Source organism: Xiphophorus hellerii, chromosome 15 (genome assembly GCF_003331165.1).
Source record: "Xiphophorus hellerii strain 12219 chromosome 15, Xiphophorus_hellerii-4.1, whole genome shotgun sequence".
Taxonomy (NCBI): Eukaryota; Metazoa; Chordata; class Actinopteri; order Cyprinodontiformes; family Poeciliidae; genus Xiphophorus; species Xiphophorus hellerii.
In genome coordinates, this window is record NC_045686.1 from 11,033,418 (window position 1) to 11,058,272 (window position 24,855).

The 24,855-nt window shown below is 35.5% G+C and overlaps 2 protein-coding genes across 4 annotated transcripts in view; one reads left to right on the top strand and one right to left on the bottom strand.

Annotated features, from left to right (window-relative positions):
- Positions 1-12,520, bottom strand: part of chrm5b (cholinergic receptor, muscarinic 5b) — a 33,693-nt gene extending 21,173 nt beyond the window's left edge. The window contains exon 1 of one of the 2 annotated variants that reach the window (XM_032584484.1): positions 12,284-12,520. The gene's annotated coding sequence lies outside the window, so the exon portion shown is untranslated. Of the gene's footprint in view, positions 1-2,496; positions 3,255-12,283 lie in introns of those variants that run through there. The other variant, XM_032584483.1, reaches the window with a different exon arrangement.
- The window catches only part of aven (apoptosis, caspase activation inhibitor), a 57,496-nt gene that overhangs the window by 16,581 nt on the left and 16,060 nt on the right, over positions 1-24,855 (top strand). The window lies entirely within an intron of this gene.

Below are 24,855 nucleotides of genomic sequence, written 5' to 3' on the forward strand. Positions count from 1 at the left end.
GTCTCTCCTGTTTATATGAGCATTTGAGGTTAGCTATTAGCATTCACCACCCACTACATTTTCAAAGAGCTTTGTGCTGTCACCTGTAACTTCTGTCAACAGCCAGAACATTTTCTGGGGTTTTTCAACTGTTTTAGGGCAATTTTGATGTGCTGAATCCAAAAATCACGTCGGTTTTGCTCCATCAGGTCAACTTCCTGAACTATGGAACAACATGAGCATCAAAATGCATGACTTGTTCTCACATATGGATCGGTGTTCTGAGAATCTGGGATCAATGTTCAGGAATTATTTACTTAGAATCTATAAGATCTATATCTTACTAAAAGTTAATTTTAAGTTAGCGTTGTCATATTTCAGGTTTACTTAGATATTTGCACTCGAAAATAGTTGTTAAGCTCTTGTGTTTTTGCAGTGAAGCTACATATTATAGTTCCAGTGTTTTCATAACCGCTATTAAAATCTGCGTTTTACTGTGTGGCATTAGGAAAAATGACATAAAATTATGTAAACAAACTGTTTGCTTTAAATTCAAGGTCAGGTGCATTTCAGATTTTAAGGCCTCATTGAATGTTTTCATGCATCATTGATGTGTTTTTTAAAACCCATCCCGGCTGGATTTAATGAACGTTTTGTGTCCTCTGTGATACAAAGCAGCGGATATTTTTCAAGGTTGAAAACTTGATTAAGTATTTTGAGAAAGATTTTCATCACCTGGTTCAATTTGGTTTGCACCAGTGTTTTTATTTTTTATTTATGACGTTCTGTTTGTTTGTCATCAGTGTTCCTGTGATGCTGGGGGTCGATTGTGTCGTCGCTGAAGTCGGTGCACATGGTGCCATCCTGATATTATGAGTCTGTAAGACTTGGGGAAATTGCTGCCCAGTTATTTTCATCCTGACGCTGTAATCCATCTGCACACATTAACACGAGGATCAATCCTCCTCCCCCGCAGCCGTAGTTTACCGAGGCCTCTAATGGGCACCTATCAAGGCTCAATCATAATGAAACAAAAGGAAATCGCATTACGGCATCACTGATTTGGCCAACTGGATCAATAAACGCAAGGACGATTTCCTAACTGAGACAAATATTCCCAATCATGTTGTTAATTAAGGTTTTCCAGTTTGGTTAAGAATACGACTGAACAGGTTGGACTCAAAGCGGAGGAATGACTGCAGTCGTTCAATTAGAGGTTGGATGAAAATAGGAAGTGAATCATTGTAGGTGTTTGGTCCGTTTGTCTCCAAGTACTGACATGTGGAACAGCCCACTGAACAATCCGTGGAGTTGTTTAAAAATAGTCATCATTTTGAGAGGAAGTAATTTTTACAAAACCCAGAAAAAATCCAAACCTGAATTGAATTCATAGCTGTTGCCTTTAGATCAGCGGTGTCAAACTCATTTTTGTTTTGGGCCAAATCCAGATCCTGAATGCTCTTAAAGGGGCGGTTGTGCCAGAATGTATTGATAAAACCTGTTCATAAACTGTTAAAATATCAATGAATCCTTAAAATTAAATATTATTGAACATCTTTTCAGTTCCTCCAGAATTTCGTGATTCTTTTTGTGATTTTTTTGGAATAAAAATCAAAGTGTTTGTGGTAGTAATTTGAAAATATTTGCAATATTTGCACTTATTTATGACGGTAAATGCAACTTTTTATTGATTATGATCAATTGATTTGATTATGATCCTATAATTCTTTTATTTTTTTGTACATAAAAGTTATTCCTCTATTAAAGAAGAGGATGACATTTTTTCCTCTTAGATGTTTACAAAAAATCAAATATTGGCATGTTACAGCAAGAAAAACAGGAATCGTCATTAGTCTGCAAAAACCTTATTGGTTCATTTACAAAATTAACATGGTAAATATTAGATCTTTAAAAATGTATATGCAGATTTTGAACAATTTCTAAGAGCTGAAGGGAATTTTTGGGTTTTGTATGTTGAGTCAGAAAGGCAAAGTTAATTTTAAAGGTGAGCTGCGAATTTTATAAAAAATAATAATTTTAAGGAAATCTGGGTTTCTTCAGGAGTATCCTTTCAGAAATTTTATTTATCAACAAAACGTACAGCAATAAAAAAAAAATCTAGTATCATAATTTGATATAAATGTAAATTTTTGTGCATCAACATTTCATAATGAGCAGAATATTTTTTCCTCTTCCTCTCCCCTGAAAGTATAATTTTGGGGGTTTTAAACATGTTTTACTTTTAGTTTAAGGAACATTAAAACTGTTTTAATGCTCCTTATTCTTGAATTATCTCAAATTAATTCTGTAGGTAACATTATTCAGCAGTTTGGGTAAGTTAAGCATTGATTAAATAACCTTCTGCATAAGAAAATGCAGTTTCCCACCCAAGTTGAATAAAAGTTGACATATTTTATATGCATTTACGATACAGCAATTAACAATGAATGCTGTTGGAAGTCTGCTCTTTCAGACGCTGCTCTTATATTCATCGCTTCAAATAGAACATATACTCACCGCGGCGCTCCAGAACAAAATGGGCGTTTGACCAAGTCTGAATTTTTTTCCCTCCCTCCTCCTTCTGTCTGGCAGCGATCGTTCAGTCTCTTCTCCCCTCGGTGCGAGTCATTTTTCCTCTCAAAGCGTTTGCCTCGCACCTTTCCTGGCTGGCTCTCCCCTCCCCTGCTCACTCCTGCACACTTTTTCCCTCTGCGCTCTCCTCTCCAACGAGGTGAAAAACACACTTATCAAATACAGGTAGGTCGCCACGGCATGTCTCATCCTCACCAGTTGCTAAGAACAGAGCACTTTTATGCAAACAAGTTTGTCAGGATTGTACGAGTTCTGCATCCTGTAGCTTTTTTTTTTTTTCCTCTTTAAGTCGAGGTGGCAGAAGCAACAGCTGTTGAGTATCTGCGTGACAAAACCAGCTGTGGTTCTTCGAAGCCTCTGTCCAGATTTCTCACCAGAAAAACGCAAATTACCAAGAAGGACTTCTGATTCCTGGGAGCAATAATCATAGTTCACCGACCATGCCCTCTCCAGATCTGCATTTTGGAGAATCGGTCGTAGTTTGCTTAAAGTTTCTCCAGCTGGAATTAAATTGAAGACAAAGTGTTAATCCTCAAGGCTGCACAGGATGAATCACTTTTTGTCACCTCACTGCTGTTTGGATGCCGATTCAGCCGTGAGTTGCTGTTGCATGACATTCCCTTGTAGATGGACCTCTGATGCTGCTTCAGAGCCCAGAGCAACACGCGAAAGAGGAGGTGGAGGAGACGGAAGAGGTGGAGGAGTAGGATGAAACAGAGAGGGGAGGAGCTGGAGGAGGAGTTGATGTGGGTGTCTGTCGTGCCTCAGGAAAATCTGAATGTTGATGCAATGACGGAGCAGCAGATCTTTATGCTCTCATATGCTCTCCTTCAATTTAACTTTCTTTAGAAGGATAGCAGTTATTGTTTTACATTAAAACCACAATTATTTAAAAAGATTCCTTAGAAAGTTTTGGCACGGTTTGGACAAGAAGAGTGTGTTAATTGGAACGTTAATTTTATTTTACCTTTCTGATTAATCTAGCAGTTAAATTAACTAAAATGTAAACTGTTTTATTAAAAATAACCTAAAATCTGCAATTATTTGTACTTAAACAAACACTTTGTAACAAAATACAAAATTTCTGACACTATAGAACAAGAACCTAATAACATTATATATGTATAAGAAACTCAGGCTGCAACTAACAATTATTTTAGTAAATTATTATTTTGCACTGCAAAAACACAAAATCCTACCAAGTATTTTTGGTTTAGTTCCTAAAGCAAATGTCTTAGTTTTGTCTTATTTCAGGTTTGCTAACTTAAAAGTAGCTTTGTACCTAGATGTTTTGTACCTAAAATAATTATTTGATTTATTTATTGTTTTAAATAAATAAAATAATTTGCTCATTTTAAGTAAATAATTTCTTAACATTGATTAAGAAGTTCTTGTTCCATTGGAAGATTATTTTACTTGTAACAAGATCTTTTTTCCCATGTTATAGGTTAATTTGTCTGCCAATGGAACAAGTACTTCGTTAATAAAGAAATTATTTACTTAAACAAGTGCATATATCTTGCTGAAACGTTTTAAGTTCAGTGGTCCCAAATATTTTCTGGCCCTATGGATTACAATAAACCCCCCCAAAAAATCTACTGGGCTCACACATCGTTCAACCAGACATAAACCTTTACACATATTTTGTTTTTAAACTCTACTGAAGTTTATTTCACACTTCAGGTTGCATCAAAACAAACTACAAACCATCTTTAAAGTGAAACACTTTTGTGTAACTGTTTTTTTTTTTTTCTTTCATTCATCCACACTGCTTCCTGCGCCCCCCCTGCAATGGCACTGCGACCCCCCTAGGGGGCGCGCCCCACACTTTGGGAACCACTGCATTAAAAGATCACGTTACGTACAGGGATGTTTCTTCATCCCTGTAAGAAACACAGCAAGTGATTTATTGTGGTGCAGACAGAATATCATATTTTGAACGTTTGTGTTTTAATCGCCATATTCCCACACAAATTAACAGATTAGCTTATTTATTTACTAAACCCTGCTGTGCCTCCTCTGCTCTTTCTGGTGCTGATTCTTCGAAATGCGACCGCATAATGGTCAGACTTTTAGAGCTGTGGAAACCTGCATCAGTTAGAATAATGCAACGTAATGCTGTGATGCAGAGGTGAGCATGCCAGCAAATAAATAGATTATATATACTTTTTTTCCCTAAATAAAATATACGTCAGTCACTAAAAATATACAGGGCAGTTGCTCTCCAATCATTCTGGTCAAATTATTGATCTGCAGATTATGAAATTTTGTTACATGAGATATAATAACCCAGTAAATATTACACTCACTGATATTGATATATTTGTGCAGCTCAGAGAGGAAAAATGTAGGAAAGCAAACGCTTAGTCACGCAGATTTATCTATTAAATTATATTAAGCTTTCAGCTACAAACTGCTGTTATTGCTCCACAAAAAGATTTTGCAACTTGACATTTTTATAACAATAATAAAGCTGTCCAACATTCAGAAAACATTACAAAATTTATGTTTATGATTAACCCATATTTTACTCAGTCAAACATGCATTTACGTAGACTTTTTCTGGTATTTGTATTGTTTTTTCCCCCCATTTTTCCACATCCTGTTAAAGGATTTACTTGGTCATTGTTTAAGTAATCTGCATAAGGCTGGACAAATAGGCTTAACCAGCCAGGCTGTCAGATGGTTGAAACATTTTTCAGTGTATACAAATGGCCCGATCATGGTAACCAGGAGTCAGAATAACTAGGGGTGTTCCCCAGGGCTCACTGGTTGGACCACTTTTATTCAATATTTGTTCAATAATGATGTCTGCAAGGATTTATTACAAGCTATCTATCATTTTTATGCAGATGATTATAATCATTTACAGCACTTGCAATTCTTTTGTGCAGACTTTTAAAACTCTTCAGTCTGCTTTTAATCAGGTTCAGTGGCATCAGATTCAGCTTAAGCTGGTTTTAAATGGAAACAAATCATTACCCGTAGTTATTCCAACAATGAAGACTATCAATAGGGCAGAAATTGAGATGGTCAACTCTTTTTGAGTACCTGGTTGTGACCATAGGTGATACACTTTCCTTTAAGGAGCTCACTATTGTGTCTAAATTGAAATTGAGTTACATTTTTAGAAACAAGACCTGTTTTACTCAAGTCTGAAATCTCATGAGATTCTCTTTTGGACTTTGGTGAATTGTTTATGAATTAACCTGAACAATATCTCAAGAAACTGGACTATCTGGTTAAATAAAGGCACTTATTACTTAATACATGTCCTAATGAATCATTGTGAATCAAAAATACTCAACGATAAAGGCTCAGAGGTTGTTGTGTTTGAATTCAGGAAGCATTTTCCACTCTGTAGAGAAACCCTTAGGGACTTTTGTTAACGCCGTTAGCACTCACTAAATATATAAATACAAGAAATGACATCATACTTCACAGCAGCAAAGAAGATGAATATGTAGTTGATGTTATTTTTGTCTTATATTTGGGTTCATAGATATTTATAGGCATCATGGTTTTTCTTTGTAGACTCTCTTGGTTCTCTATCTGGGAAATGGGGTCAGTCCTTGTGGTTTTGCCACATGTTCTTCCCGTATGGTTAAAAAAATCATAATTAATTATGATTAGGCGTCAGATTGTTGGTATTGTTTTAGTTTTTAGAAAGTATTCCAGTAGGCATGTGGGCTGTATTTGTCTGATAGGTCATTAGGACTTGCATATACGATGTAATTGTTGGATTTTGTAAATTGGGCATCTGTAAAGCAGCAGGATGAGTCTGAAAAACGGTTATTGAATCTGGTACATGTCACTTTCACTGACCTGATCCTCATTTGCCTTCTGAACTGCTTTAATTCTTTTGTGGCATAGATTCAGGTGACCAAGTTCATCAAATGTTGGTCCGTTTTGACCGAAAAATAACCCAAGAGCACACATTTTCAGTCTGAAAGCAGGATTCTACGTCTTTCTTCTCAAAACTTGTAATGATTGTACTCAAAACTTCTCCCCCCGCTCACATTTAGTCTCTGCTCGGAGCAAATCTTGCAAAACTCTCTACTCGCTTGTTGGAATTTGAGATAAAAAAAATTGTACTTAAAAATATGCAGTTTCTGAGTATTTCAGAAACTGTTGACCTTCTGAGACAATCTTGTGTGGACGAAAGACCCTTATTGATGCAAGACGTCAGAGTGCAACAAGCAAACAGGTTCGAGACGAAAGAAAGGCTGCAGCAGCTCAACCTTGAAGCAGAAAGGCTGCAGCAGCAGAAAAAAATAAGTTGAAGGAGATACAGTTGAAATTTCATTGTTCAGAAACAAAGCTTTGTTTGAAACAAAGCTGAATACTGAATACTCAGACTATATTTTCTTTTGTCAGTAGATTATATGCAATTATATCAGAGTAATGCTTTGTAATACCGTTTAATTTTCAAAACCTGAGCCAGTTATTTTTAAAAAAAACAACTAAACGGTACGTTTCATACAATAAAAAACCCCAACAAATTAGTCATTTAATGATGCGCTTCCCAGCCTCAATTAACGATAATTGCTTTGTGTACTTCACATCTCCCACACTGCTTGTCTTCTGGTAAGTAACAATAGCAGCACCGATAATTGCGACGCATAAACCTTTCCACCAGCAGCGCGGTCTCAGGCGTCTCTCCAAATATTTTCAGCTTTTTATTATCAACTCGGGCTTCTCATTAGCTGCGCTCTACCAAACGTAAAATTCCTCATCAGTCAGACAAACATCAAACCGTTTGCAGACAATTTTCTGCAAACGGACACTGCAGACGTCAAGCAGCGTCTCAAGGAGCTGTAACTACTTTGGGATACTTTCATGATAGTCTGCCTGATGTGGGGAATACATTATTAACTTGATTGATTGGATTGTCTTTTAGTGTCTCCCATTAGACGTAATCTGGAATATGAAAGTAAGTCTGAGGCAAACTAGATGAATGGCAGCCATTAAGGCTTAAGAAGAAGAAGATAAAATTATTTGTTTTTCTGTTTTATCATTTGAAAACCCAGATTTATAGAGAAACACTGAGGGAAAGATGGGAAGTATGAGCGGCTTGTTTGGGATAATTGCTGTTGACTTGATGACCCGGGCCTTCTGACCCGCATATGACAGCATGACCCATCTGGGTGGGTAGACAAGGATTTTAAATTACATGGAAACATTGCTCTTTCTCATGCTTCATTAAAAAATCACAAACTTACATCCTCTACTCTTGAAGAATAGACTCTGAGTCCCTTGTCTGCTTATATTAGTCTCTTAAGTTTTGTAAGGCTGGGATTTTAAAACGCCTCTTCCCTGCGGATTTACAATCTCAACTTGATTTTCTTGATGCAACTGAACGGTGGTTGCTGTTTTTAACTGCAGCATTACAGTGAAATATCCAGAGCCAAAATCTTCATTGTTTGAGTCGGAAATGTAATTTTTACACAGACACTCAGCTGTCAGCAACTCGCCGTGATTCCCTGCTTGTATAAACTTGTTTGACCTGGCAAGAAAACCAATGCATAAGGTGGAGGTAAAGGACACGAAAACCAAACAGGACGGAGGAGCAAAGCCAGCTGTTGGCACAGATATTCTGTTCAATATTTATGGAGAATCAAATCAAATTTTATTTGAATATCACATTTCAGCAACAAGGCTTTATATCATAAAAATACAGTCATTGAACACACAGTCAACAACTGAACATTACATTTTGCCGTCGTTACACAGCAGAAACTTGATTGTTTCATTAATTTTGTTTCAAAAATAACTTTAAACAGATAGATTTAAAGGCACTCAGTGTTTCAGCTGTTTTGCAGTTTTCTGGAAGTTTTTTCCAGGTTTTCTTTCTACCATCTTCTCCTCTTAAGAAACTTTTAGTCTCACTAATAATCCTAAAATTTTAGGAGCTTCTTAAAGTTGCAGTGTGTAACTTTTATATATAAAAAAAAAAAACACTTTTTTTTTTTTTTTACATATTTGTTAAAACTGCCACAATGTTGAGACAGATAATCTTGATCTCCTCCACCTCCCTGAGCTACTATTACCGCCTGAAGGAATGCAACTCTCCCGACCAACAACAGCCAGGAGGAGGGTCTTAGCGCTACCAATCATCCTTATGTGATGATCCTTATGTGTGCTCGCTTCTAAATGTGCCAATGGCGGAGAAACAACTTATGGTGCGTTCACACCAAACGCCTTTTGACACATCTGGTTTACATTCAAAGTCTATGTGGAGGCGCTGCTATCGCTTCGCGATTTGAAGCGTTTTGAGCGTTTGAGGCGCGTCCGACGCTGGAGTCAAAAAATCCAAACTTTCGCCACTCATTGTGGAGCTTCAACCAATCAGTAGTGACGCATTTTCCAATGTGATCTCAGAAAAAAAAACTATGGAGGATAAAATAATGGTCGCTGCTTGCTCTCGTCCTATAATCTTGACCAATCAAGTTATGACTACAGAGATAGGAATAGAAAGGACCTTGCTTGGAAGAGGATCAGTAAGGAAGTTGGAGTAAATATATTCCCGAATTTGAGCTTCCCAAATCCGTCCAGCTAAAACGTTGAGTCATGTTGAGCCACAGTAAATAGATGTTAAATAAACGTTAAATGTATTTATTTAGACGAAATATGCAGGAGATGGTGGAAGAGTTTGAGGGACACGTAAGCCAAGGAGTTTCCTCTCAAGGTCCGACTAGCACAATTTTGACGAATCTACAGCAAAATGCTAACATCTGACTTCAAAATGCACAGGCATCAAAACTGAAGCATCAGACATGTTTTTGACGTGCAAAACGCGTTTGTTGTGAACGCAGCATCACTGTTAAAGGAAAACAGCTTTTATCTGCTATTAGTGGTCAACAGCAGAAGAGGACATGATTGACAGCGCTAAGACCCACCTCCTGGCTCTGATTGGTTGTTTCTGTCTCATACTGTCACAACACATGGATAGTTTTACCAAATATGTAAAAAGAATATATTTTTATAAAAGTTATATACTGCAGCTTTAAGTCCAAAGTTGTGTTTCCGTTCAGGTAAAATTTAGTTTCATAAATTACAAGAATTTCCCTAAAATTCGTAGAATCGCAGGATTCTTCGAGGAAATGGGCCGTGATGGGTGCATCTGTATTACCAGTCTAGACAGGAAGAAAAACATCACATGACCTTGAAGAACCTGCCTAGCAAGTGGTGGAGGTTTTTCAGCGGAAAAAACATCCTTGCATTGCGTGTTTGCGTTGCTGGGAACACGGTGAGCGATCCTATATATCCTGTAGGCGTGCCTTTACAGAGTTTAACTGTGTAGCGTTTGGTTTGACTCAGCCAGACCGCAGCGTCACTCTCACTCAGGAGAAGTTTCAGTGTCTCTTGGTTTAGGGAAACGGTGAAGACACCAACCTGTGTGACCGGTCTGGATGTGGTGTTTAAACTTCTGACTCTTCGTGCTTCGTGGAATGCATCCAGTCACGCTTTGTTTGAGTTTGGTACTTATTTAAGGCGATCCTCAGATCTTTATTTAGATGCCCGAAAGCGTTTTCTTTTCCTCTTCCTCTGTCCTTTTGAGTCCATATTTGTTTTTGAAGGTAGAAGGAACGCATGAGTAACATTTATATTTAAATATTTCACTTTATAATCAGATATGTTCACAAATCAGTCAAATAGAGGCTGGTAAAATAGATTAAAAACTTTAACATTGTCTGGGCTTTGTATCAGATCAGGACTTTATATTTTTAGTGTCTTCCTGGACGTGCATTTAAGTTTTGGATCACTGTCATGTTCCAGTTAAAATTCTGCTTCAGCTTAAATTTTATTTTATTTTTTAATAGATTATCTTGGATTTTCTCAAACACCCTCTGATACACTGTAAAATTCATAGTTGACTCTGTTATCTGGTTTCATTTAATTAACCTATTTCAAACAGGTTTTTGAAAACAAGAAAACAAGTAATCAGTAGGACAAGAAAAACCAGGAACAAAATTATTAGCGTACCACTACTTTTGTGTTTGAAAAGGCATAGGAAGAAGTGAACACTTATTTAATCCTACTTCTTATCTCAGTTTAATGAAGTATGATGAGCTATGCAGCAAACATGAAGTTTTATTTATGCAGTTCTATGTCAAAGATATTTAGTTCTTACATTTACTGAATAAAAAAAGATAAGACTTGCATTTTCACACTGATTGAAAATGAGACGATAAACAAAGAGTTTTTAGCACAAAAAAGGGCAGGGATTTGTTTTTGTGTGAATTTCCACGATAATTCTCAAGAAACTGGAGGGATTGATTGATATAATTGGGCAGTAAACAGATAAAAACTGCATTGATTTGATTGATGGCATAATATTTAAATTCACTTAGTGTTTAGTCTAGAATCTAGAGCTACGGCGGGCCGGATTTGGCCCACAGGCCTTAAGTTTTGACATGTGTGCTCTAGGGGTTTTCATGTGTAATGAGAATCGACGTCTCTCTGGACGAACAGCAGACATGCAGACCTCGCTGCCTGCACGCTTCATGGAGGTGAATCTCTGAGTCACTGAGAGTCATTTGCTGCTGATCAACTATGTGATCAAAGCCTTTCATTCACTCTCTGATTGTTTTGTCTGCGGATCTTTTTGATGGAAGAATGGAGACGGTTTTGCTTTGAGTGCAACAGAACAGTCCAAATTGCTCCTATCGTGTGTCTGCATGGAGCCTTTCTTTCAATATAATCTTGGTTTTCATACATTGGCTTCATTTCTTATTAAATATTATGTGGCATTATCCTGAATTTGTTTAACAGAAGCCATTTAATGGAACGTTGATTGTGCAGAAAAATATCAGATACTCAGACACAGAGTAACATATTAATATAGAAATAATCAATTCAGAGGATATTTAGTGGTACCGTAACTTCACCTGCTAATCAGCGGCACCAAAGTCACCAAAACGCCTGAAATAAACATATTAGAATCAAAACATCTGCTGTACTTAAACCCTTTGGAGCAAAAGCAAAAGTTTGGACTCTGTGTGAAGATATCATTCTAAATTTGTAAACTTTGCTGTCAAAGATACAAAAAGTAAATTATTTTTTTATTTACTACACATAGGATTAATGTTTTGAACTGGAAAACAAATGAAAATGTAGATTGGTGTTTTTTCTACTTGTACTCCAGAGAAAGTGAGTTTTCTAGATGTGTTTTTGTATGTTGGTGTCCACAATAATCAAAACTGGACATTTGGAGCAGACATGTAACTCCTCTGTGCTCAAACATACCTCAATGATGATTCAAAACTCAGAGGGATATTCTGTTATATGCAAATTCACTGACAGTATGGCTGAAACTCAATTATTGACAAATAAACCCAATGGAATAGTGATTACACCATTGTGCATTGCAAAAATAAAAACTGAGAAATGCTGATCTGCAAGACGAGTTGTGAATGTGAAAGTTATTTTAAAAACAAAAGCGCTCTGCTCCACCCTCAACACGTTATTGGAGCAGGCAGGTAAAAATGACGCATTAGAGCAGATACTACAGCACAGTGAAAGCACCAATGCTACTATTTAACACCTTCCCTTCTCCCAAACTAACCAAAACACAGTATAAATTACCCAACAGTAATAACCACCGCCAGACACTATCACTGTGTTATTTCTATGTAGTTGTGCATGTGAAGCGCACTTATCCAAACGGCATACAAACAAAGATGAGCTGAGAATAAAAATCTGCGCTTACTTGCAGATGAGATTATCTCCTTCTGTGAGCAGCAGCTGTTCATTTGTGGGATTCTGCCGCCATAAATCCAGTGGAATCAGTGAAGTCCTCTAATGAATCACAACCCGCTCTGGTGAGGCATTTTGCCATTTCATTGAGGAAATATGTCCTGCTTGACTTGTTCTGAGAAGCTTTCGGTGCGAAAAACTTCTCTGAAGACTGATTAAGAGTGTAAGTTGGTTTATAGACTCTGACTTCCTGGAGGACTGACTCATTACGCATCAGCTTGTGGAGTCATGTCACAACAAACCAGAAATAGTTTAACTATACAACTCTGGTTTTATATTTAGTGTCAGAGTTGATGGCCTGAAAAACTGGAGAAAATATCGGCATGTTGTTTCAGAGTAGCTTTGGTTTGGTTAACACGCTTTTGGTTTGGAAAAACCATCCAACTCACAGGGTTGGTTGAATGAGATGTCGAACAAAATGTGTGGTTTTAAAACTGTTGTTCAGGGTTGAATACAGAATTATTTTGACAATAAAAGGTTGCAAATCTGTCTGCGTACAGGGCATGGATGGCTGTGGACAGGGGAACAGGTTAAGTTTAGTTAAAACTTTAAGGTACTTCTGTTCCCTCTTATTCATACAACCCATTACAGAATATAAGCCTTGTAACACAAAATGTGGCATTAGGAATAGTTTTTCTTTCCCCAATAATTATTTAAAGAGTATTTTTAATTGTTTCTATGTAATCTTTAATTTATGGCTTACGTTTAATTTTGTTATAAATAGTAAGTAGGTTGGTTGTCCTATTGCTGTTTTTCCTTTGGGAATGACATTTTAAGTAGTGGAGATACAATGGTAGTAAATATTAATAAGAGTAAACACATATTTCAATATGTATTATTTTTAAAGTTTAACATAATATGTTTCTTAAAAAAAAGACGATAAGAATATTTTCAGTTTTTCCTATCCAGCATCCTGAGGGTCTCTGTTGGCACCACTTTTCATATAGTTACAAATCAGTCAGTATAAAAAAATTAAAGTTACAAGCAAATAAAATTAAAAAATCACAGATATGTCACAAATTTACAGAAAGGTTGAAACTGCAATTGTGCAGGGTCTGTTAGTAACGGCATGATATTTGTAGTCACAAATTATTACTAGTATTACTAAATAACATTTGTAATCACATAATGTCCACATAAAGATGTGCAAAATATTATGTAAAACATCATAAAACACTGACAGAGAAGTTGGATTATTGTGTCAAGAAAAAACTATTTAAATATCTGCCCATAATGTTTTGTAGAGCGCTTCAAATCTGACTTTATCTAACAAACTGAACTTGGATAAATTATAATGTATAGTATTACTCAATAAATGTAAATATTATTGAAAAGTACATTTATTTCTGTAACTCAGTTCACCGAGTGAAACGCATTAATTACACACAGACTGTCATTTTATGACATTTATAATTAAGTTTTACATCAGAGCAATAAAAACATTTTCAATACAGAAATATGGGCTTAATTAAAAGCATGTTTATTATCCGCTTTAATTTTATTTTTCAAAAAGCACTATTAATCTCATAAGTAAGCTTCTTCCAAACGCATATTCTAATCTGTTGAATATTATTGCATTTGAATGGATTGAACAGGAATACATACTTCACTCAGTTTAACAATTTTTACATTTTTTGCCTCATCTACTTAAATATTGTAGTAAAATAGCTCTAAATTTATGAAACTGGAATCGGGGTTGTAAATATCTGTAGCTAGCAGCAGGACAAATCATCTTACTTTCATGATTTTTGTTGGGGTTTTTTTTTGACTCAAAGAATCAAATTATGTAAATATACAAGTGCCAGGCTGGCTCTTAACCAAGAATGTCCAGCAGAGAAGATGGCAGAAATTTATTATGATTGATGAATTTTGAAGTAGGAAGTGGTTGAGCCTCTCGCCTCTAAACAAATAAAAAACCTCACACGCCTAATGAGAGCAGAGCCTCGGGTGGATTGGCGCTCCACTGATATGACTTTGACACAAACAGCCTCACCATTAAAAGTTAAGAGCAAAGACCTTCGCTCCTTCATCGCCTCGCCTGGTTTGCTCCGGATTTTAATTGCAATTAGCTCCGACAGTGATTTATCGACGCGTAGTGGGTTTCAGCGCCATGTCATGGTGGACTAATTGGTTTGGTTAAAAAGGCGTGACAGGGAGCGCGCTGGAGGTGCTGCAGCTCTCAGCGGGAACATCAACTCTACAGGGAAGTTTAACTTTCCCTTCATCTTCCTCTCTTTCTCACCTTTCAAATCAAAAATCAAATCAAATTTTATTTCTGTGCAACGTTTCAGTAACAAGGCATTTCAAAGTGTTTCACCTCATAAGAACGCAAAAATAGAAATTACATTTTGCCGTAGTTGCATATCAAAATATTGATTGTTTCATTGAATGTGTTTCAAAATCGGCTGTAACCAGGTGGGTTTTTGTCTAGGTTTAAAGGAAGTCAACGTTTCCGCTGTTTTGCAGTTTTCTGTAAGTTTGTTCCAGATTTGTGGTGCATAGAAGCTGAATGCTGCTTCTCTGTGCTTGGTTTTGGTTCTGGGGATGCAGACCAGAACCAGAAGACCTGAGAGGTTCTGGAAGGTTGCTATGACAACAGAGGATCTTTAATGTATTTTCTTACTTAGCTGTTCAGTGATTTATAAACTAACAATAGTATTTTAACGTCTATTCTCTGAGCAACAGGGAGCCGGTGGAAGGACTTTAGGACTGGGTGATGTGCTCTAACTTCCTGGCTTTAGTCAGAACTCCAGCAGCAGCGTTCTGGATCAGATGCAGCTGTCTGAGTAATTAGTCGATGCGACTAAAGATAAACTCATGGACAATTTTCTCTAGATTAAAGGTGTCAAACTCAAGGCCCTGGGGCCAAATCTGGCCCACTGTAGCTTTTTATGTGTCAATAACTTCAGTAACTTCAGTAATCAACAGATTCACACGTTTTCCGTTTTTACTGGAGTTTTTTCTCAAAATGTATCAAAAACATTGGGTTTAAGTGACTGCTGACTTACTTGATGTCAAGTTATAGTCCGTGATCGATACTCCGATTAATAAAATGTCACATTTAACATATTACCACCGATATTGTAAAAATTCCTTGTAAACATTTATAAATTAGCACCATAAAATTTTTAATTTTGAATGCAAAAACCACTTAAAAAATCACAAAATCCTGGAGAGACTTGATCACTGCGGAAAAATTTTCAATATTACATTTTAAGAAACACTTATTGAATGCTGAAACAAAAAGCTATTTATTAATATTTTAATAGTTCAATGGGTTTTTATCAACCGGCCCTTTAACAACATTGAGATTTTTTTATATGGCCCACAATGAAAATGAGTTTGACCCTGCTCTAGATCTTGCTGAGACATTAGTCCTCTAATCCTGTAAATGTTCTTCAGGCGATAGAAGGCTGACTTTGTAACTGTGTTTATGTGGCTCTGAAGGTACGGGTCATCTCTACACCCAGATTTCGGGTCTGATCGCTGGTTTTTACTTGTAATAATTTAAGCTGTGCAGTTATTACAGATATTTCCATCCTCTCTCCTCTTTCTCAGATCATCAAATCTGATTTGTCAGGCTTGTAATAGCATTCAATTGCTCCTAGTTTCTTGAAAGCTGCTTTGCTTGATCTCATCTGGTATCTTGCAAGGTTTTGCTGACATTGTGTTTAAAAAGAGAAGAAATCATTCTCTGATGTCGGCCCATTAATCTACAGACAAATGGAGGCGAAAGCAGGGGCAGGGAACGAGTTTTCCTCTTCCAGTCACACGAAATGTCAACATTTCATTACAAGTGTTATTGGAGACTGAGCAGTGGGAAAGTTTCACCTCCTGGTTCTGCTCAGTTACTGGCTGCTCCAGGTTCATGTGTGACGGTTGTGTGTTTAGGGAGTATCCTAACCGTTCAGAGTAAACCGCTGTGCTGTTTGCACTGCGTGACGGTGAGCAGTGACAAAGTTTGGATAAAGTATTAGCAACACTGTACACAACACAGCACAACCATGGAGACCCGAGGTGTGCTTAAGATTGTTTCTGATAAATAAATAAATAATCTTTTGGATGACATATTAGCAGATTCACAGTCTCTGTTCCATGCATGAATTATGGTCTTTTATGTCAGGATTTTTTCTCAGTGTTTTATATTTTATTAAGGCATAAAAATTGTAAAATTTTTTTGGGGGAAAAAACAGTCAGTTGTAATTTTCAAGAAATACAAAGTTGTTTGGAACTTGATATCACGATATTTTTCTTTTTTACCTTCAAGAGTTTCTACAGTAGAAGGAAGGACTGGATGCTTTTTCGTCTGTCTGCCATATTGGATTTAACAAAAAATGTCTTGCAGTTACAGAATATGTCCAGTAGTTGGCAGTATATTGTATGATGCACTAGTATCCACTTCAGTGGTCTGTGTGCATTTATAACATAAAAATCCACAAGAAAATGGCTTTTAGAAAGCTGTCCACTGCAGTCACCGCTATGCATGAAAGAGTTAAATCAGCACAAGTTTATTTATTATTTTTCAGCAACAAGGCAGTTCAAAGTGCTTTCTTTATGTGATAAAAACATAATACAGTAACCAATTATCAAACAAGCAATAAACATTACATTTTGTCAAGTGCCAACATCAAAATTATCAAGCAAATACACATTAAAAACAGCTCTGGAAAAATTAGGAGCCCACTGCACTGAACCAAAACCTCCTGGTTATTCCACCAAATGTTGATTCCTGAACTCTTCCTGAGTTAAAACATTAGTGTTGTTGTTTCTAAATTAATATGAACTTCTTTTCTTAGCATTATTTGAACTCTGAAAGCACTGCATCTTTTTTTTTTTGTTATTTTGACCATTTCTCATTTTCTAAATACTAAATTTTGGCTTGTAATTTCGGAGACATGTTGTCAACAGTTCATAGAATAAAAGAACAAAGTTAATTTTACTCAAACATAGACCTATAAAGAGTAAAATCAGAGAAACTGAGCATTTAGTTTTTCCAGACCTTTATGTTGATCACTGTTGCACAGATGGGGTTTGTAGGCTCGATCTAAAGTAACTCTGTTTAATATATTGTTTAAAAAATATTAATTGAAATATTAAAATTTTCCTTAATTACGGTACAAAACGGACTCTAAACAGGTTTTTAATTTAAATGTAAAGGAGCTCAGTGTTTCGACTGATTTGTAGTTTTCTGGAAGTTTGTTCCACGTTTGGTTCTGGTTCTGGGGATGCATTTTATTGCATTTATTAAACTATTTCCACTGCATTATGGAACTAAACACACTTTATTCCTAATTTTAATTTTTGTAAATTTTTCCCCAAACAAACCGATATGTTTAATTATCTTTAAAAAGCAGTTTTACTCAACACTACTCAAGGATATTTTTTTTAATAAAATTTTTCTACATCATATACAACTGGTATGCATGTTTCCACAATGTGAGTGAGATGGAAATAAATACTATTTATCCCAAACCCACCTCCTTTGGCTTTAGAAAATGCAGTTTCTGTACATTTTTAAGTTTAATGTTTGAGCCAAAAATTGGTGTGAGATTCAACACAACACTGTTTTGAGAAACATGCCGTTGCGTAGGTTTTCTTTTATCTCCAACTTTAGTAGCAGAATCAATTCCTGTGAAGTAGTAAAATAAACATGACGACGAGGGAAATAAGCATCATGAAAGTAAAATAAAACAAAGGTTTCACGAACCTCAAAGAATCTCTGTCCTGATTTCTCTGTCCCTAACAACATCCCATTTTCTCTCCAAATTCAGCTTTTTGAAGCTCTTGACTGAAGAGGTTTAGTACTTCAGTGAAGCAGCGGATGTGCAGAGTGTAAATTATTTAAACAACAAACCCACATATTAAATCTGCACAGTCTAGAACTCAGTCAGGACTATTTATCCTCTTCACAAAGTTATATTTTCATTACGGCACGGCTGAAAAGTTCAGGAGCAAAACACTTTGTCTTTTTAAATATTGGTCCAAATTACAACAAATATAATCTGAAATCACTTAACAATATAGAAAGTTCAATTTAAAGGATACAAATTCAGTTTTATGTCAATCAAATGGAATTATCTTATTATGTTACTTTAATATTCAGAACAAAATAATCCTAATTCATGGATTTTAGAAGGCTAGTTGGTAAGAATAATTTTTTTTTTTTTTTTTAAACTCAGCCATTTGCAAGAACTGAGGTTTCACAGTAACTTCTCAATTTAAGGAGTTATTGGTTAATTTATGTTACAAAATTTAAAAAAAAAATTTTTTTCCAGATAAGTAGTTGGAATTTAAGCATAGGATTATCTCAAAAAATTAGAAAAATACTGAAAGGTTATTTTATTTCACTAACTCAGTCAATAAATTATACACATTATATAAACTACACTTTTTTAAACCCTATATTTCAGTTATCAGGATGTTGTTCCATTTAAGATTAAAATACTACACCAGACCATTTTTAAAACCCGACTGGAAACTTATTTTTACTCATTGGCCTTCAACCCCACTGAGACCTGATTTTAATTTTTAATTTTTAATTTTTTTTGCTTTTTATTGGTATTGATTTTATCTTCTTAACTGCTTTTTTATAATTTCTTTATCTTATGTATGTATTGCTGATTTTTAACACTATGTTTCAACTGCAACTGGTTAAAAAAACGTTTGTACAAAAATGGGGGTTTAATGAAAAGTAATAACTTCTTAAATGTTATTTCACAAGTTTATTTTAGACAGACAAATGAGCCTCATCAGAGTACAAATCCTAGTTTCCTAAAATATACCTGTAATTTGTCTATTTCAACAGAATTTCCCAAAATTTTGACGAGATATTTTTTAAAGAAAATTCTCATTTGGTAAAGAGAAGTTAAAATGACTGCACCTTAAATCTCATCTACATGATTTTGGCTTTCAGCAGGTTAATTTGTCGAAAACGGAGAGAAAAGTTAGGATTTATAGTTAAAGCTGTTCATAAAAAGTCATTCAGACCCAGCAGTCCTTATTTTTATGCCGAGCCTTGGTGCCTAAGCGCGGCGGGCGCACAGATGGGGTGAAGATGAGCAGCAGGGAAGTGAAAACACGGCGGCGCTGAGTGGAGCAGGAAAAGAGCAGATGCCAGCGAGGGCGAGCAAAACAACCAAAATATAAAGTGTGAGTGGAGAACAGGTAACAAATAAAATGATAATCTGTTAGCACTGAGATTTCAAGAGTTAAAATGGCTCTTTACGCTGGTTTGATTGATACAATATCCTAGAAAGATGCTTTTAATTGAAAATCAGTTAAATGATTATTGAGTTTCTTTAAATATTGTTCTCAGGTAAGCCTATTTACAATACGCAATAAATCAGTTAATCACATAGTAAATTAAAATGAGCTTGATAATTTCCATTGTGATAATAAAAAAATTTTTCAAAGAGAAATTTTGTTTACCGAGGCTTTATAATCCATTTATTTTACGATTTCAGTTGTGTACTGTTTTTATTTTTATTGTTTTTGGTGGTTGTTTATTTATTTTGGATATTGAGTTAAGTGTTCTTCACAAAATTAAAATAAATTTTTCTTTGAGATTATTAACTTTATCATTATTATTATTAGGATTGCATGATATGTTGGTATCGGTATCAGCCGATTTTTAACATATCGGTATCAGCCGATTTTTAACATATCGGTATCGGTCCAATAAAAAAAAATTAAACTTAGAAAAATTGGGCCTGTGTGAAGAACAGATACTTATTTTGATCTGTTTCTGGTTATATTTTTTTTCAAAGGTGTTGAAACAGTACTGAAATATATTGGTAAATATGGTAAATATTAATATTGGATATCAATGTAAGCTCAAATTTTTGTATCATGCATCCCTAATTATTCTATTACTCAAAACGACAATATTGTTCATTGCAGTAATTTCTGGGACAATTATCGTACCGGTTGTTATGGTAACAGGCCTGGTTTCAGGTTTTAAAAAGTATTTGTCAGTAGTGGTCCGCGGGCTCCCCCTAGTGGTCCGACAGGCACTGCGTGTTAACAGTTTATTTGCCATGATGTCAGCTCAAAGTGCTACGCTACAGCTAGCTTACCAAAGGATTGTGTTTAAAACTAATAATTGATAAATAACTGAAGGCCAGGTCACTAAAAAGAAAACCTGAAAGTTTGCAGAACTTTTGTTTTTGAACATTATTACGATGCATAGCATGCCACAGGAATGCAGATCTAGGTCTGTAACTTTGCTGAATGCGATACGATGGTGACGGTGTGTGAACAGTGCTGTGCCCCCACGCTGCATCTTAACACCTAAAATAAAGTTATTTACATTGGGCTATCTTCTGTCTGAAAGAAAATGTTTGTGCTTATTGTGTTTCAAAATTACAAACAGCCCTAAAATGTTAATGCACACAACACTTGGTAGTAAAAAACATTTTTGATTTCCATGCGTTTCATGTAAATAACTCAAAACGCCACAGGTCAACTTGTTCATGGTCTTATTGTGGCCAGTCACATTTGCAAAAAATGCCACCTTTTCACTTCAGGAGGAACAAAGAAAATGAGTTAAGAGACGAATAATTTCATTTCAGGTTGTATATATTTAGATGTTGTGTTATTGTGGGGTAATGTAAAGTTGGGCGGTTCATGAGTGTTTGATAAACTTGTCTAAACTTCCAAAATATCCATTCAGTCACCTGAATATTAAAAACACAGCATTTATTATAGCGCTTAAAACTTTAAATGTTGCATTCAGTTGACTCTCTTTCCTGTTTTGGAAATTTGACAGCCATTTTTCTCGTCTTGGTTGGCATCTGTTGCTATGGTTCTGTCGGTCCGACATGCAAGGCTATTTCTATGGACACAGATCAGGAGGACGCAGGCAGTGTAGGTGGGAGACATCAGCAGGTTTCTGCGTTAGATCGAACAAAGACGCCGAGGGAGGAAAAGGAGGATTAGGAAGATTTTAAACAGAGAGAAGCAGGAGCCGGAAACAGATGGAATGTGAGAGTGAGAGACTGAAGTGTTTTCAAAGTGAGACGCAGTTTGGCTTTAATGCAAATTTACCTTTTAACACAGAAAGTTGGGATTTAGATAACAAGGCTGTTTTTTACTGCATCACGTAATTATCTAAAAACCCGACTTGGTGTGAATAAATAAAACAGAATTGGGTATTTTGTGAAGAATTAACTGATGCCACTGGGAGGTGCAGATTCACAAATATCACTGTCATCCTTAAGAAAAAGTAAACAAATGAGTCAAACCAACTGCAGCATTTGCATTAATTCGTTAAATTGTGAAGAGGAGCCGGCGGACGGCGCTGACCTCGTTCAGATGTGGTCTGCGTCGCATATGGTGGCTTCTCTTTTAGCGGCCTGAACACAAATGTGCTCTGGACTTCATTCAGCCGTCGCCCACGCATCTGCTGTGCCTCCGCTGACTAACCGGCAAAGTTTTAGACAAGATTTGTCCAGAAATTTTTTTAAAAATGTGTGAAACAGAGCTTGAGTCAGTTACACAATTTATTCCCTTTTCATTTAGTCGGCAGACTCTTTCGTTCAAACACGATCGATTGCAGTTTTATTGTTAACAAAACTATATAAGTTCACAGGAGTTTTAAAACAATATTTTGGTTAAATACTTTATTTAAATGTTATGCTACTCCTACTGTTTTGTCAAAAGCCGTTTTATTTTAGTATGTTACAATCTAGATGTGGCATTTATTACACACCACAAAAACATTATAAAACTCTAATGTAATAAAATAAATACAAAGGTTTTATTTTGTGTCTTACGTGTTTTTAAAAAACCTGAATGTCAAATATAATCAGACAAGAAATAATCAAAAATAGAAATAGATTCTATTAACTTTTTAAAACCCCACGTAAAACGCAACAAGGCAATAGATAAAACATATCCGTTGTATCTATTACCTGTACATATTATTTATTGGGTTATTTGATTATATTTTAAATTAATAAAATAATCAAATTAGTTCATTGTGTTTAAAACAGATCAAAGAAGCATTTTTGGAAACATTTAAATATGTACAAACCCTCAAAACTCTACCAGTAGACATCCTCATCATCACAACAAAAAAACTCATTTAAAAAAAATATTTTTAACTTTTTTTGAATTTTTTTTTTTTAGCAGGATTATAATACTGTAAAACTGATTAATTGTTTTAAATTGTGGTGAAACTGCTAGTTTGAACATTAGTATAAGAAGGCAGAATTGAACCAAAAACCAGAAAGATTAAAACATTTATATTGAAATAAAGCAGGAGTGTCAGCCATTTTTGTTTTGGGCCAAATCAGGATCATCAATGCTCTTACAGGGCCGGTTGTAACAGAATGTATCAATAAAACCTGTTCACAAACTGTTAAAATATCAATAAATTCTCAAAATTAAATATTATCGAACATCTTTTCAGTCCTTCCAGGATTCTGTGATTTTTTGCAATAAAAATCAAAGTGTTTGTGGTTCTGATTTGGAAATATTTGTGCTTATTTATGACAGTAAATGCGACTTTTTATCACTTGCTTTATAGATCATGGACTATAATCTGACATCAATTAAAGCTGAGGCAGCTGGTTAGTACAAGTAAGAACGTTTTTGACCATTTTTGTGAAAAATTTGCAATAAACTCCCAATTATGTTTTAGCGCAAAAAAGTGCAGGGGTTTGTTGATTTGTGTGAATTTGCACAATAATTCTGAAGAAACTGGAGGGACTGATTGATATAATTTGGCAGTAAACAGAAAAAAATTGCATTGATTTGATTGATAACATAAAATATAATCACACATTTAGTCTAGAATTTGGAGGGCCACATAAAAAGCTACGGAGGGCCAGATTTAGCCCACGGGCCTCGAGTTTGACACGTGACGTAAAGTGCTGATGTTGATGTCATTGATTATGTTGACTGGTATTAGTAAATTAAACCAATCAAAAACATCAGTAAACGAGTTATTTAATTGTTCATGATTATTGGCACCTTTGGATTTCCATCATGGTGATTTAAATTCATGTAGCTGCTAAAGAAATTCCTGCAACAGTAGTGAAGAAATGCGTTGTTAATATATAAAGGAAAACATAAGGTAGGGTTCTGAAATCAAGAATTACTGACGTTAAAGATATTTTTTTCCCAAAGATCGCCAACAACGTCTCTGACTTTTATTCTCTTTTCTTCATATAAATGTATTTCCAAAATGAACAGAGGATTTATTTGATCAGCGGTGGAGCTCTGGAATCAAAAAACATCAGATCCTTATCATTTCACATCCTTAACTTTTTATTATTATTCTCTCTTATATCATCTGTTACATAACGAAGCCAGGTTTGGAGGAATGCAGCTATCAGGTGACTCATGTTCTCTCTCAAACTCATGTCTCTGCCTATATCTGAATGTAAAATGAAACTTTGTAGAAACATAAACCTGCTGGAGAAGAAAAATGACTGTGTGAGCTGATGGTCGGATTTTTTTCCACATAAAAGAATGAGATAAACGGTGCAGATTAATACCAGCTGTAATTTTAGCCGTTGTCCAAAGTTCACTGAATATTCAATCAAACTCATCATGTGACGTCATAGTTTTATGTTTTATAGTGGTTCACCACAGAGTGGGAGTGATTGTGGAGCACGTGTGTCAAAGTCGAGGCCCGTGGGGAAAATCCTGTCCACTGTAGCTTTTTATGTGGCCCTCTAGACTCTAAACACTAAGTGTGATTAAATATTATGTTATCTATCAAATCAATGTAGTTTTTATCTGTTTACTGCCAAATTATATCAATCAGTCCCTCCAGTTTCTTGAGAATTATCGTGGAAATTTATGCAAAATCAACAAATTGTGCTAAAATCTGGGAGTTTATTGGAGATTTTTCTCAAAAATTGTCAAAAATCTTCTTACTTTCTTATTAACAGTTGCCTCGGCTTTAATTAATGTCAGATTATAGTCCATGGTTTATACAGAGAGTATTTAAAAGTCGCATTTACCATCAAAAATAAGTGCAAATATTGGAAATATTACCAGATTAGTGACGACACACTTTGATTGATTCTCACAAAGAGAATCACAAACTCCTGGAGGGCCTGAAAATATGTTCAATAATAATATTTAATTGTAAGAATTCATTGATATTTTAACAGTTTGTGGACAGGTTTTATCAATACATTCTGGCACAACCGGCTCTTTGCTTTAAAAGTAATTTTTACCCGAATAATGCGAAGCTGGCCTTTTTAATGTACTTTTAATGCAAGTTTTAGTGCAACTTTGCATTGAAAGTGTCGTTATTTACTGAATGACACTTCATGACAACAGTCATAGACATTCATGAAGACTCCTTCATGTTCATAACACGTATTAAGTTTATGACAGTATTACGCACACCCCATCACATGTGACCATTCAGTCTTCTGAAAACTGCTTTTTCTAGTTACTGATGATTTATTAGATCTGAAATAAGCGTAAAATTCTGACTCCAGCCTTTTGTAAGCTCTAGGCTTCATTTTATGTTAAAGTCTGATAACCAAGCATTGAGGTTCTTTA